The following is a 15559-nucleotide window of genomic DNA, read 5'->3' on the forward strand; positions in this document are numbered from 1 at the left end:
CTGCAGTGAGCTAGGATCACGCCACTGCTCTCCTGCGTGGGCAACAGAATGAGACCCTGTCTCTAAACAAAAATATTTTTTAAAGAAACTAAAAATGAAATTTGAGTCTCAGCTTCTAGGCTTATGTACTCCCATCCCTGATACTACACATTGTTCTGTTTGTGTGTTTGTTACTGCAGCATCAACATAACATGACTAATAATGATGACAGTTCTACCTTTTGTTGACAGACCTCATTGTTTCAATTGTGTTTGGCCTCAAATTCAGAGAAAAGTTTCTCGGCCCAGCATCAATCATATACACATTGGAGGTCTGAAAGCCATTATTTAAATCACCAGCAATTGCTCTCAATCAGCTTCATAATCTCATATTTTAACCTTTCCTCATACGTCTTATTTTTTAATAGCTCAGCAACTTTGCTTCACATATGGAGCCCCAACCTCTAGAGTTAACTAGTCTGGGTCAAAGCAGTATCGAATGTAGTGGATTGGAATCCCTGCCAAATTATCTGCCCTACTGGGGAAGTGAATATACGAGGAAACAAAACTCCCTGCTTTGGGAAGTGTGTTTTGTGGTTACCTTTCAGGCAAAAACTGAGCACACGGTCCTGAAGGACTGATTCGCTGCTCTAAAATGCCCAAGGTTCCATTCTTGCTTCAGACAGCCTCGCTCTATCATCTGCCCTGTATCCTGCACTGTGCCCCACAACTCTGGCCCTTATTACGCTGCAAGCTTCGCAAGTAGGAATCCTATCTGCCGGTCAGCATTGTATCTCCTGCAACCCATGGCAGCACCTTGCAGGGTAGGCAATCAATGTCTATTGAATGGATGAACAATGCATCTTTTCAGACTGATGTCAAACAGTTTGAATATTTCAGCTTAAAAGTTTGTTTTTCACAGTCCCGCTAGGTGGAGGAGGTAACAAGTCATTGTAATTGGAATGCCTCCCAAGAAGGAAGCATAGTAACAAGTAAACAGATGCTGGTGAATTGTGCTAACAACTTACTTTAATTATGTCACTCATGCTTGAACTGAGGACCCACTGTTAATCTGTAAAGGGAGTAAGGTTGTAATCAGAACAGACCCTCAGCATCTTCCCTTCCTTTTTTTCATTAATGTGTTGTCTCTTCTGGGACCTACAGATCTCTTCTGTGTTTGTACACAGCCAGTCTTACCCTGCATTTTAATTATTCACTTTCTTTTTTCCTCCTCAGGTTTACCAGCCTGAGTTTACCCAACTCCATTTCTATCTCTATTTCTGTCACTTATGTAACAAATATTTGCTAAACGTTAAGGGTTTGCTACGTTCCCGTTGAGCTTATTCATTAAGCTAGTATCATATGGAAATTTAGTAAGCTTGTTTCATAATTGTTATGATTTGAATGTTTGCCCCCTTCAAAACTCAGGTTGGCCAGGCATGGTGGCTCATGCCTGTAATCCCAGCATTTTGGGAGGCTGAGGCAGGAGGATTGCTTGAGCCCGGGAGTTCGAGACCAGGCTGGGCAACATAGCGAGACTCTGTCTCTACAAAAAATAAGAAAATTAGCTGGGCGTGGTAGCGCATGCCTATAGTCCCAGCTATGCAGAAGCTGAGGTGAAATGATTACTTGAGCCCAGAGGTCAAGGTTGCAGTGAGCTCTGATCATGCCACTGCACTCCAGCCGGAGTGACAAGTGACATCCTGTTTCAAGAACAAACCAACCAAGAAAAAAAGACAAAAAAACCTCACGTAGAAACTTATTCCCCAATGTGGCAGTATTGAGAGGTGGGGTCTTTAAGAGATGATTGGGTCATGAGGGCTTTGCCCTCATGAATGGATCAAGCCATTCCTGGATTAATGGGTTTTCACAGGAGTAGGACTTGTGGCATTATAAGAAGAGGAACAGAGACCTGGGCTAGCACCCTCGGGCCCCTCACCATGTTATGCCCTTTGCTGCCTCAGGACTCTATAGAGAGTCTCCGCCAGCAAAAAGACGCTCCCACATGCAGCCCCTCAACCTTGGACTTCTCAGCCTCCAGAACTATAAGAAATACATTTTGTTTCTTTATAAATTACCCAGTTTTAGGTATTCTGTTATAAGCAACAGGAAATGGACGAAGACAACCATTTAAAACCGTATTTCCCAACCTTTTTTTCCACTGCAACACACATGACAGATAAAATGTATGTATCAGACAACCACTTGGGTCTCTTCACTCCACAGGCATTCCTGTTTGTTTGTCTGTTTGTTTGTTTTTTGAGACGGAGTCTCGCTCTGTTCCCCAGGCTGGAGTGCAGGGTCATGCGATCTTGGCTCACTGCAGCCTCCACCTCCTGTATTTGCAACTTTTCTTAGTTTGAAATTCTTTAAGGAACAGCATCTGCAAACACAGGTACTGGAATGGTTGGTAACATATTACTTGCGGCACACCTTCCATCTAAGCTCAGCACACAGTTTGCCATGATGTTGGAGTTGAGAGCATCTAAAAGCCTCTGATCCAAGATAAAAATAAATCGTTGGTAAAGCTGTCCATCAGTACCCAAGACCCAGGCTCAGGCCCAGGACCCCAAACCCCACCTTTGTCATTTCCTTGCAGGCTACAGGGAGCCGTGATGAGCCACCCCACAGAAGTGAATCCAGAGATTCCTTTCCTCCACAGTTTCCCATCCCTCCCCTGTGAGAACACAAATAGGTTGTGTGATCTAAGGTGACTTCCAGCTCTAAAATTATTCAGTATGATTCTTTTTCTAATTTGTTGAGCATGTTATGCCCACATTACTTCTGAGCTTGTAGTAAGACACACCTAATGGTGGATAGCAAACTGAAGACAGAAGTGTCAAATGAGGTCTAGGAAACTGCAAGCCCAGAGATGGAGAAGCAACAAAGCCAATTATTCTGTACAGCCCCTTCCTTCTTTCTTCCAAAGAACAGTAAATGGTATAACTAATGGCTAAAGAATCTTAAGTTATTCTTGAATCTTGAATTTGAACAGCAGAAAGAAATAGTGACTAGAATGAGTCTTCAGAGCCAGGGCACCAGGAGAAACCGGTTTTTAAAACAGAATAATACCATGTATAGGCTGGGCATGGTGGCTTACGCCCGTAATCCCAGCACTTTGGGAGGCCGAGGCGGACAGATCACAAGGTCAGGAGATCAAGACCATCCTGGCCAACGTGGTGAAACCCCATCTGTACTAAAGATACAAAAATTAGCTGGGCATGGTGGCACGCACCTGTAGTCCCAGCTACTTGGGAGGCTGAGACAGGAGAATCACTTGAACCCGGGAGGTGGAGGTTGCAGTGAGCCGAGATCACACCGCTGCACTCCAGCCTGGTGACAGAGCATGACCCCGTCTCAAAAAAAAAAAAAAAAAAAAGCACACACACACACACACACACACACACACAATAATACCATGTATAACAAGAGTCCCCAGTCACCAGGCCAATGACTGGGATCCATCCCTGGCCTGTTAGGAACCAGGCTGCATAGCAGGCAGTAAGCGGCCAATACTGCCTGAGCTCTGCCTCCTGTGAAATCAGTGGCAACATTAGATTCTCATAGGAGTGCGAACCCTACTGTGAACTGTGCATGCGAAGGATCTAGGTTGTGTGCTCCTTATGAGACTCTGACTAATGCCTGATGATCTAAGGTGGAACAGTTTCATCCTGAAATCCTCCACCCTCATGGAAAAACTGTCCTCCACGAAACCTGTCCCTGGTGCCAAAAAGGTTAGTGACTGCTGATGTATAAGGTTTTAGCAAAATTTATATCCCTTTAGGGGATCAAAGTTTGTGCTGCTCTCTTCCCTGTTTTCATCTGCCCTGTGTTTGGCTTAAAGTAGGATCAAGGCCAGTCACGGTGGCTCACACCTGTAATTCCAGCACTTTGGGGTGCCAAGGTGGGCGGATCACCTGAGGTTAGGAGTTCGAGACCAGCCTGGCCAACACATGGTGAAACCCCGTCTCTACCAAAAATACAAAAATCAGCCAGGCATAGTGGCTCATGCCTGTAGTCTCAGCTACTTGGGAGGCTGAGGCAGGGGAATTGATTGAACCAGGGAAGCGGAGGTTGCAGTGAGCCAAGATCGCGCCACTACACTCCAGCCTGGGGGACACAGCGAGACTCCATCTCAAAAAAAATTTTTTTAAACATAAAATAAAATAAAATTATATATATATATATAGTAGGATCAAGCAGAATTCACCATTGCTTGACAGCATTGGTTTATTAGGGAAAAGGCCTGTCAGCATTTTTGCCTGATGCAGCTTTGCCAGGAAGTTCGAGGCTGCTTTGTTTTCACCACCAGGTGGCAGTATTAGGCTGCCATAGAAATTTTACCTAATTATAATGACCAATTTCTGACAAGCAACTGCAAAGAGACGGGGAGGTAAGGATATATGGAGAAATAAGAAAATACAATGCAGGTTAAAATCCTGGGTTCTGGAATCAGGTTGTTGAGTTTCTAAGTTCTATTACTGCTACTTACTGGCTGTGCAATCTTGAACAAACTACTTCATTATTTAACCTCAGTTTCCTCATCTCTAAAATGAAGATAACATTACCTACCTGGAAATGTTGCTAAAATAAAAATCACAAAATATGCATAAGGCGCTTGATGCATTTTGTGGGTTGAATTTTGTCCATCACCACTACCCCCCTCAGAAAAAGTATTGAACTCCTAACCCCAAATCCCTCAAAAATGTGACCTTTTTTGGAAATAGGGTCATTTCGGATATACTTAGCTAAGATGAAGTCATTAGCACGGAACCCTGTTCCAATGACTGGCGTCCTCAAAAAAAAGAGGCAATTTGGACACAGAAACACATACAGGGAGAGCGCCATGTGAAGACGAAGGCAGAGATCATGGTGATGCTTCTACAAGCCAAAGAATGCCAAAGATTGCTGGCGAACCACCAGAAACTAGGCAAGAGGTGCGAAACTGATTTTCTCTTACCGTCCTCAGAAGGAACCAACCCTGCTGACATCTTGATCTTGGACTTGTACCCTCTAGAACGATGAGAAACCATTTCTGTTGTTTAAGCCACCCAGTTTGTGGTACTTTGTTATGGCAGCCCAAGCAAACTAATAGAACAGATAAGCCCTCATTAAATACTAGCTAGTATTAGTCCTGTACTCTTTTAATCTAATTGTACTGAGACAACAATACTGTTTTTACTGTAAATTAAAGCTCACTTTCCAGCTATCATGGGTTTATATATCCTGCCCTCACCCACAAAATCATGGCATTCTGTGGAGTGACAGAGGGCAAAACTAGGCAGACACGAAAGTCACAGGGAGGGGGATTTCCATGACATGCAGGAGGATGCCTGCTTACAACGAACACTGTAAGGCCTTCACCCCTCCAGAGGCTCACGGAGAGACCACATGAGCCCTTGGGAGAGGGAAGGATTCCAAGCCCCCAGGTGCAAGTTTTCACTGATCAATGTGCTATACGGAAGTGATATAGGTGTCAGCTCTTATTGCCAGAGGGCTCTTATTCCACCTGCTGGTGGAAAACAGGTTGGATGTCATAACCTTTAAGACCCCTTCATCTCATCTCAATGCATACATTTCAGCCACTTTCCTTTGAATATATAGAAGCTTGGAACAGAAAGTGGGCCGAGCAGGTTGGTTGTAGTTTGTTTCTTTTTCTTTGGTGGGATCTGGAATCCCTAACAGCTAGTTTTACTACAGACTGAGATCAGCTAGGTAGGATTAAGGCTGAGGAACTGCCCCTAACCCCCTACCCCATGCCACACACCTCCTCACTATTTCATCACCACACCCCCAGCCTCCAAGACAATGAATAAGAGTGTTGAATAAATTGAGCTGGAATAGGCAGCTCTGAAAGTTACCACATTTGGCAGACAATTCATCCCAAATCTTCCCTTCCTCAGGCTCAAAAAGAGACTCGACCTTGCTGGGTGGGCTGGGTGCTGTCCACAGATAGGGGCATTTGGAGCTGATTCTATTGTACGTATGGTAGAGAAAACAGGAGGGAATACAGTTGGCCTTTTGCATTCCCAGGTTCTGCATCAAAGGATTCAACCAACCATGGATGGAAAATATTCAGAAAATACAAAGCAAAATGAACTTTAAGAAAAAGAAAAAATTTAAAAAAAAATAGAAAATATTTGAAAAAAATACCAGAAAATGTTATGTTGTTGCTGGAGTTCAGCCTAGATGGTTACATTTGTACTGAGCATATACAGGCTTTTTTTTTTCCTGTCATTAATCCCTAAGCAATACAGTATAACAATTGTTTATGCAGCATTTACATCGTATTAGGTATTTTAAGTAATCTAGAGATGATTTAAAGTATACTGCATGTAGTGGCTCAGCCTGTAATCCTAGCACTTTGGGAGGCCAAAGCAGGAGGATCGCTTGGGCCCAGGAGTTCCAGACCAGCCTGGGCAACATAGGGAGACACCATCTCTAAAAAAAAAAAAAAAAAAATAGCCAAGAGTTGTGGTACACATCTGTGGTCCCAGCTACTAGACAGACTGAGGTGGGAGGATCAGTTGAGCCCCAGGAGGTCGAGATTGCAGAGAGCTATGATTGCACCACCACACTCCAGACTGGATGACAGAGCAAGACCTTATCTCGAAAAATAAATAAATAAAATAAAATATACGGCAAGATGTGATTAGGTTGTATGCAAATATTATACCATTTTATAACAAGGATGTGAGCATCTGTGGATTTTGGTATCCACCGGCCCTGGAACCAATATCCTGCAGATACTCACAGACAATTGTATTGCCTGCCAGGGTTGCCCCAAAAGTCCCACACCCAGGTTGATGCCACAAATTGCCTCTAAGGCAGATCCCCACTCTCAGGATGGATTGGAATTTTAACTAAAAGGAATTCTAGATATGGTGGTCTTATTTGGATCCCGATTTGAACAAGCTAATCAGAAAGAGACATCTTGAGATAATTGGAAAAATCTGAACATAAACTGAGTATTAGAGAAAATTAAAGATTTATTTTTGTTTTCATTAGGAGTGATAATGGCATAGTGGTTTTACAAAAGATAAAAGGCCTTATCGGTTAAAGATGACAATAAAATGACCCAATTTCGGAAGGGCATGGTGGCTCATGCTTGTAATCCTAGCACTTTGGGAGGCTAAGGCAGGTGGATCGCGAGGTCAGTAGTTCAAGACCAGCCTGGCCAACATGGTGAAACCTCGTCTGTACTAAAAATACAAAAATTAGCTGGGCATGGTGGTGTGCACCTGTAATCCCAGCTACTCGGAGGCTAAGGCAGGAGAATTGCTTGAGCCTGGGAGGTGGAGCAGAGATTGCGCCACTCCACTCCACTTCACTCCACTTCACTCCAGCCTGGGCAACAGAGCAAGACTCCATCTTGGGAAAAAAAAAAATGACCCACTTTCTTGGGCCTGTTTTAAAATATGCTATTAGGTTGGTGCAAAAGTAATTGTAGTCTCTGCCATTACTTTCTCTTTTTTTGAAATGGAGTCTCACCCTGTTGCCCAGGCTGGAGTGCAGTGGTGCAATCTGGGCTCACTGCAACCTCCACCTCCCGGGTTCAAGTGATTCTCCTGCCTCAGCCTCCCAAGTAGCTGGGATTATATGTGCATGGCACCATGCCTGGCTAATTTTTTTTTTGTATGTTTATTAGAGACAGAGTTTCACCACGTTGGCCAGGCTGGTCTTGAACTCCTAACCTCAGGTGATCTGCCCGCCTTGGCCTCCCAAAGTGCTGGGTTTTCAGGCATGGGCCACCGGGCCCAGCCTGCCATTACTTTCGATGGCAAAAAAGCGCAATTACCTATAGCAAGAAAAAAGGTAGAGAGAAATGAATGAAACAAGATCAGCAAACTGATCTTGTTTTTTAAATAAGTGAGAGGCACATGGTGGTTCATTATATTATTTTCTCTCAACATACATTTTTATGTATGTGTGAAAGTTTCCATTAGAAATTTTTTAAAATAAAAAGAATGGGAAGGGGGAAAGAATCGCAGATCTTTCTCCTGCCGAGGGAAGTTCTTCTGTTGGGGTGTAAAGGAGAAAGGCTTAGAAATTCCACTGAGTTTCGGGCTGGGCGTGGTGGCTCACCCCTGTAATCCCAGCACTTTGGGAGGCCGAGGCGGGCAGATCACGAGGTCAGGAGACCGAGACCATCCTGGCTAACATGGTGAAGCCCCGTCTCTACCAAAAATATAAAAATTAGCCGGGTATGGTGGCACGCACCTGTAGTCCCAACTACTCGGGAGGCTGAGGCAGGAGAATCGCTTGAACCCGGGAAGCGGAGGTTGCAATGAGCCGAGATTACGCCATTGCACCCCAGCCTGGGAGACAGAGCGACACTCTGTCTCAAAAAAAAAAAAGAAAGAAAGAAATTCCACTGAGTTTCTCCTCACAGAAAACAATAAAGTGGCTTGAAGAGAATACTACTAGAACTAGTTGATCACACATGTATCCCACTTCTACTGTCTCCCAGGGCCTGGGATATGATAAATAAGAAGAAATATTAATTCACTGAACACCCACTCTGTGCCAAGTACTTTCACAAACATCATCTTTGTTAATCCTCATAACAATATTGCTCAGGTAGATGTGATTGTGTGAATGAGACAGAAAGACCACCCAACCAGTAAGGGGCAGGGCAAAGAGACCTTTTGGTTTTGTTGCACATTCCACAAATCATTCCACAAATAGCCAAGCTGTTTATCCCACGGTAGAGGCAAACGGGGATGTAATTGTTTTTTTAATTTGTATTATTTTTTCTATTTATAAAAGCACATGTGGAAATTACTTGCGTTTTTTCACATAAGCCCTCCCATTTTTTCAGTGACATACGTGTCTTAAATACCTTCTGTGTTTCCAACACTGTGGACACAAAGATAAATAAGGCCCTCCCCTCAAGCTATTTACAATTCAACTGGGGAAGCAGAGCTGGAAATAAATGTCACTGTGCATTACTTGCTCTCACAGGGGGACATCACAGAGGCAACTAGCACGCACAAGGAGGAACCTGATGTCCTACCTCCTCCACTTTGCCCAGCCAAGAGCTTTTCGAAAGTCCCAGCAGCCCATGGAAGTTTCCCCAAACCCCTGGACAAAACTTGCCCACTCTTGTTTTCTCCCACAGCCTGCAGCATACACTTTACTATGGGATCCTTCACAGTCAAACGCACCTTAGAATTCACTTCTTTCCTCTGGGCCACCCAATTGCAGGAACCACCTCCTATTCATTGTTGTGACCCCCGGCTCTTAGGGCAGTGGCTTGCACTTAACTGGCAATCAATAATTGCGTTAAATTGAGACAAAAACCTTTCCTGGCAAGTGCCACCAGCGTTAATTTTCCACCTTCCTAACTGCCTTTCGATTTGTCTTTTCCTTATTTTACTACTAGAAATATTCAGTCTAGAATCTCTTCACAGAAATCAGTGCTTTTTAAAAATGTCTACAAAATAATCAGACATAAAGGAAAATGCAAAGATTGAGTCACTTTCTATCAAATATTGTTTATTTCATGAAGTCCAATACAGAGAGATTCAACATAAATATTTACATTCCACAAAGTTGCTCTGCTCTAGAAAATAACTAGCCAGCCCATGTTTTTGAAAGACTGTTCCGTTCTGTTTTGTTTTCGAGAAAGAAACTGGCCTCCCTTTTGGAAGAGATCACGTTTTCCCACCCCGTTATTTCTAGAAAGCAGCTTGCTCTAAATGGCTTTTCCAGGGTCAGTGAGCCATTGAACAACCAATAAGTTCTCAGCATCTTGGCATCAGCTCTTTTTTTCTACCAATCTGTCCTTTCTCTGTGTCCCGCCTCCCACCAAGACAAGCTAACTTCATATTTTCCTGCTTTTCTACTAAACATAGTGGTGAATGTTTCCTATGTTGATAGATGCCCACAAAAACAACAAGTCCTTATCACCTCATGAATTTTAAGAATCTGCTCCTGGATACAAAGATGTGTCATCCATTATGTGCTGCCAAGGGAATGAGCAGGAAACCAGGCAAAGGAGAGAGCATGAGCCATGAAGCCAGTCCCACCTGCCCTGTGGATTTATAGGCAATCACTTTAGTAATAGGCACAAGGTGGCCATTTATAAGGTTATAATGCATCTCCTAAATGGAGAGATGTCCCAATATCTTCCTGCTGATCTAAAACCATCAATGACTCCTTACTGTCTACAGAATTCAGTTCAAACTCCTTAATCCAACATCCAGTGGCCTCGATGATCTGGTCCAACTACCTAACCTTACCACCACTCCTCTAATGCCAGTCAAGACTCGCTCTCCCACAAACTCAGCATGCATTTTCCCATTGCTGTCTCCACTTGTTCTCTTTTCTCAGCCTGGAGTGTCCTTTCCTCACTTCTTTATGTGATACATCCTACTCATCTGTGAAGATTCAATTAAGTGCCACACCCTCCTTAAAGCCTCTTTCCTCTTCCAAAGTCCTTTAGATCTTGGCCTGTTCCTGCCTTTCTTGTGGTTCTCAGTATGTTTTGTGTATAGGAAGGGCATGAAACAACAGCAGAAAATACCCTAGGACCTAGAAATAAAGGGGCCATATGAGAATTTAACCATGGAAATCCATTTGTACATGGACAATGACTTGCAACTGAAAAAGTGTCTCCAAGACATCTGAGCATGACCCTCCGGTGAAGCCTGGCTTAGGTCTGTAGTTGCTGCAGAGTAAATGGTATTCATGTGCCTATTCAGTGAATCAACAAATACGTACTGAGCACCTGCTAAATGACAGTTACTGTGCTTGACAGTGGGTATGTGCAATGGTGAATAAGATACAGCTTCTACCCTCATGGCAGTTATATAGTAAAAACCCAGATTAACATCAATGACTTACATGATGATAGGGTTGTGATAGGGATATGGGCGAGCCCAGGATGCAGATACTTCCTAGAGGAGGGGATGCCCAAAGTGAGAAGGTGGCACCTATGCAGAATTTCAAACAGTTCAGCATGATTGAGCTGGGAGTGTTGGGTGGGTGAGTGGCAAAGGGTGAGGGGTGACAAGACTGAAGGGGCTACAAGGAGCTTGATAGTAAATGGATTCATAAGCCTTGCTGAGGAATTTGGACTTCAGCGTCAGGCTGATTATTCGTCATTTGCCATCTCTCACCAAATCCCTGCCCACATCCATTTTCTACCCTACTCTGACCTCCTCTGTGCCCTAGCAGGATGACCCCTGCAGACTGCATCACCCAGCTCCCTTGCCAGATGGTTTCCTGTACGATTTGGGCAAGAGAGGCTCCAGCAGGTCCGCTGTGGGCAGGAGGAGTGAAAGAAAGGTTACGGTATTGCTTCTGCTTTCCCTGCATATCAGTAGCAGTAGTTGCACCCTCTGCAGTTCAGTCTCCACCAGTTGGCCCTTTCTCCAGCTCTCACTATAATCCAGTAACTCTACTTTTTCTCCTTGTCCCCTTCTAGGGTGGTAACAGCTTCCTACTGCTGCTAACAAATTCATCCATAGTTTGCTTCCTTAACCCTATCCATGTATCTGCAAGTGGTACTTTCATTAAAGTCTCTTCTCTTCATCTCAACCATCCGAGATGAATTCCGTTTTCTGACAAGACCCTAACTGATACAATCCTGAAAGTTATAAGGAGACATTGAAGTGTAGGGAGTCACAAAAAAAAAACAAAAAATATGGCAACCAATGTGTACCTCCAACACTACTTAAGGGACAAGGCCCTCAAATTTTAGCCAATCTATTCCCAATGGTAGCGCCCTGTGTATTGCAGAGATGCATGCATCAGCAATCAGACCAGGAACCTCTGAATCATGCAACTAGCCCCCAGTTCTGATGCAAGATTGCAAAGGCAATCTTATAAACATAAATAAGCTTCTTGCATAGACCTAACAATACAAAAGGAAATAGGACATAGGTGCTTTGGTCTGCATGATACTTATTTCATTATAGACACCACCATGAGCCTGGGCGCAGTGACTCAACGTCTATAATCCCAACACTTCTGGAGGCCAAGGTGGGTGGATCACCTGAGGTCAGGAGTTAGAGACTAGCCTGGCCAACATGGTGAAACCTGTCTCTACTAAAATACAAAAATTAGCTGGGCTTGATGGTGTGTGCCTGTAATCCCAGCTACTTGGGAGGCTGAGGCAGAAGAATTGCTTGAACCAGAGAGGCGGAGGTTGTAATGAGCCGAGATCGCGCTGCCGCACTCCAGCCTGGGCAACAAGAGAGAAACTCCATCTCAAAAAAAAAAAAAAAAAAAAAAAAAAAAAAAAAAAAAAAAAAAACACTATTATGAGTTTGGTCCCTATAACTTTATCTCCAAAGTCCAGTCCATTCTAAGACTCTGCAAAGAAACTGGATCTTCAAATAAACTGGATATAGGTTATTTGCCATCCCAGGACCCCTATGTGTATCTGCTGCTCCCTTTCTTACAGTATACCTTCTGCCCCATTCTGCTTTGTCTGAACTCTAATTTGTCTTTTACAGCTTGGCTTCAAGGTTATTTTCTCCATTAGCCCTTCTCTAACCCCTGTATTTATCTGTCTTAATTTCAAGGAGCAACATGAAGTCAGGAACTTTGTTCACCTCTGCACCCCCAGCACTTAATTCAATGCCTGGCCCACAATTTGTCTTCCTTATTGGGTTGAAAGTAAATTGAAATCACCATATTTGTCTGATTCATTTTTGTATCTTTCCAGAATGCCTAGAATAGTGCCTTGCACACAATAGACCAATAAATATTTGTTAAATATATAAATTACAAAATGTAACAAGTGTATTCTTTCTTCCTATACTTCAAGGGAACATACAGTAAATAATCATGATACCAGAGCTAAACAAATCCACGGGAACTTCCCAGGAAACCAAAACGTGCAAATGTGCCAGGAGGTTTTACAGAGTAAGTCCATATGGGATTTTAAAAAAACAACACAAGTGCTGTAGGACTTTATTGTGAATTGGATCTGCCAATATCAGTGCTGAAGAAGCCAACCCTGAAGCCAAATACCAGCATTTGTTTCCCAAACACTGATTAAAACAAATATTTTTCAGTTGCCATAGCTTTTGGATCTATTTTTGACATGCACGCTGAATGCAGCAAATAACATGGAAACTCTGGCTCCCTTCATTGCTGCTTGACATTGAGGACTCTAACCTCACTAGTGAGGTCAGAAAACACCAGCTACACAACCACAAAAGATACCTTTCCTTGCTCCTAGGCTGCCAGCTGCAGTACTATCTTTGGGATGGTTCATCATGTCTAGTAGTTGCACGTGCTTTAAAACTGAATACAGCCTCAATACAGACTTTAAGTTTGGAAACTAGTTAAAATTAGACTAAGTCTTGTGTCTTTATAGGAAAGCACTGACAATACCTCTTTGACACATAGTGTAGCCCCGATATACAATTTTAATTTTTTATTGTGGAAATTTAAGAACATATACAAAATTATAGAGAAGATTAAAAGGATCTGAAGTAACTTTCACCCAGCTTTGACAACTATCAATTGTGAAAGGAGAACTCAGACACAAAACTATTAAGAAAATAATTTTTACCTTCACTATTCTGTGAGGCAGATCATACTTCAGAACAACTGGGCTATCTAAACAAAGAACACAGCAGGATTTTAGAGAAAAACACAAGAGGTTACCAAGTTAGTCTCTTCCTCACATGACTATACTATCTGCAAAGGTTGTCACCTATATGTTGATATTAATATTGCAAAATCAGGAATTAAATTTTTTTTTATTTTTTTGAGACAGAGTCTCGCTCTGTCGCCCAGGCTGGAGTGCAGTGGCGCAATCTCGGCTCACTGCAACCTCTGCCTCCCGGGTTCACGCCATTCAATCAGGAATTAAATTGTTTGCATTAGGGTAGCAGCTTACAAAAAGGGCATGGTCTTCATTTAGAGAAAAGTGTTAGGGTGTTTCTGCCCGTTTTAGTATTTTTAAGAAAGTCAAGTGTTTGGGGTTTTGCGGGGGCAGGGATGGGTTTTTTGTTTTGTATGTGACTATGCCATATAATGCGCTAAGTCAAGATGGCAACAAGGCAAGATATCATTCCTGCTTCCTTAGCCCCTCCTTCTGGCCAGGGGCTGCCACAAGTGTAGATAATTTGACTACACGGGTTTGTTCAGAAATGTTCTGATCCATATTATTAACTTGATGGGTTTTTCTCTTTGACCAGTTTATATAGTTGCCACAAAAGGTGCTGATTAATACTAGGAGATTTCTTTGCTGTATGGTTTTAAAAATTAAAGCCTTAAAATACCAAGGATTGGAGAATTAACTTCTGTCTAGAGGCTTCACAAAGCCCCTAGCCAGATTTTGATCACATCAGTTTCGCAGATGATTTTGAATTGCTGTTCTCAATCAGCTTGTCCTTCCTAAGTCTAGGAGAAAAAAGGCATCCAGTTTGCCTGGACCACGCTTTTCCTCAGGAACTACATAACCAGGATGTCCTTCCTTCTCTGAGGTCCCCAAGTCTGTCAATGTTCCTGCTCTGGCAGCAAGTGGCGTTCTTTACTAACTGTAAGGCTGAGATTTCACTAGCCAGAGAGCAGGTACAAGGTAAATTTCCTGGGAGGATGTTGTGGGCATCATTTCCACATATCAAGTACAGTCCCTGTGTCTTTTTTTTGGCGGGGGGGGTGAGCGGGGATGGAGTTTTGCTCTTGTCGTCCAGGCTGGAGTGCAATGGTGCAATTTGGCTCACTGCAACCTCTGCCTCCTGGGTTCAAGCCATTCTCCTGACTCAGCCTCCCTAGTAGCTGAAATTATAGGCATGTGCCACCACACCCAGCTAATTTTTGTATTTTTAGTAGAGATGGGGTTGGTCTCAAACTCCTGACCTCAAGTGATCCACCTGCCTCAGCCTCCCAAGGTGCTATTACAGGCGTGAGCCACCGCGCCCGACCCAGTCCGTTTCTTAAAGTCAGCTTATCATGCCTTATTAAGTCAGACTTGTTTTAAAATGTGACATTTCTTGCATGGTAACTGTGACAAATTTTCTTTATCTAACCATATCCCAAGACAGAGGTGTACTGACCCTATGTAAATAATGACATGGTCATAAAAAATAAAGTGAAGCAACAAATGGCACTTCAATAATAACCACTATTACATGCAGTTTTACAGACAAGCCAATCAATGCACGTCACTCTTTCTCGGAATCATTTTTCTTAGATTTTTCTCTTATTTATTCACTTATAATCTATACCCTAAGATATTTTATAGATTTTTTTCTGAATTCTGAGACATCAGTTGTAATGAGATACCATTTAAAGAATGTTTTGTTCCACTTTGTACAGGGTTTGCTTATTAAATCACGAATTAGTGATAGATCAAGAAGAAAGAAAAGGGGTGTTGTTCTCATTTGCCAAACAGAATATAGATTAGCCCCAAGTGAATTTTCATCTTCATTTCTTTCCATCCTGCATCATTAATTCTTGTTTTCTGATCTTGGTTTAAGTAACCCTACTATCACAAAGTCATCTGCTTTTGGACTAAATAAAAGGTCCTAGAAATGCTCCGTTACACAGTCCAACCATGGGCTTCTGGTGACAGTGTCAGCTTATACTGGAAAGCCTGTGTCCATGAATCTGTT

General features: G+C 42.9%; 1 protein-coding gene across 4 annotated transcripts in view; it reads right to left on the reverse strand.

Annotated features, from left to right (window-relative positions):
* Nucleotides 1-15559, reverse strand: part of BTG4 (BTG anti-proliferation factor 4) — a 143361-nt gene that overhangs the window by 102207 nt on the left and 25595 nt on the right. The window lies entirely within an intron of this gene.

The sequence above is a fragment of the Symphalangus syndactylus genome, chromosome 3, assembly GCF_028878055.3.
Source record: "Symphalangus syndactylus isolate Jambi chromosome 3, NHGRI_mSymSyn1-v2.1_pri, whole genome shotgun sequence".
NCBI lineage: Eukaryota > Metazoa > Chordata > Mammalia > Primates > Hylobatidae > Symphalangus > Symphalangus syndactylus.